Genomic DNA, 955 nt, shown 5'->3' on the forward strand with positions numbered 1-955 from the left:
AAAAATCCAATATATATATCTGGTGATGTTTCGGGTGCTATTAAAGATAGCACAATAAATCAAAGTGAATTATCTGCAGGAGGCCCTGGCGCATGCATCTGTGCAGCGGGAACGACCTCGGACCACCAGGGGCCGAGAAAACCACCGTCTCATGCGGCCGGACTGTCAAGTTCAGGGAAAAATGTATTATATATCTGGTGATATCTCGGGTGCTATTAGAGATAGCGCAATAAATCAAAGTGCATTGTCTGCAGGAGGCCCTGGCGCATGAATCTGTGTAGCGGGAACGACCTCGGACCACCAGGGAAGAAAAGACAATTACAGATATTCGGAATCCGTCACCAAAGGTCATGTAAAAATCCAGCATATATCTGGTGATATCTCGGGTGCTATTACAGATAGCGCAATAAACCAAAGTGCATTGTCTGTAGGAGGCCCTGGCGCATGAATCTGTGCAGCGGGAACGACCTCGGACCACCACGGGGCCGAGAAAACCACCGTCTCATGGGGCCAGACACTCAGGGTCAGGGGAAAATCCAATATATCTGGTGATATCTCGGGTGCTATTAGAGATAGCGCAATAAACCAAAGTGAATTACCTGCAGGGGGCCCTGGCTCAGGAATCTGTGCAGCGGGAATGACCTCGGACCACCAGGGGCAGAGAAAACCACCATCTCATGGGGCCGGACACTCAGGGTCAGAGAAAAATCCAATATATATCTGGTGATATCCCGGGTGCTATTAGAGATAGCGCAATAAACCAAAGTGAATTACCTGCAGGGGGCCCTGGCGCAGGAATCTGTGCAGCGGGAATGACCTCGGACCACCAGGGGCCGAGAAAACCACCATCTCATGGGGCCGGACACTCAGGGTCAGAGAAAAATCCAATATATATCTGGTGATATCTCGGGTGCTATTACAGATAGCGCAATAAACCAAAGTGCATTGTCTGCAG

This window comes from Nomia melanderi, unplaced genomic scaffold (assembly GCF_051020985.1).
Source record: "Nomia melanderi isolate GNS246 unplaced genomic scaffold, iyNomMela1 scaffold0014, whole genome shotgun sequence".
Taxonomy (NCBI): Eukaryota; Metazoa; Arthropoda; class Insecta; order Hymenoptera; family Halictidae; genus Nomia; species Nomia melanderi.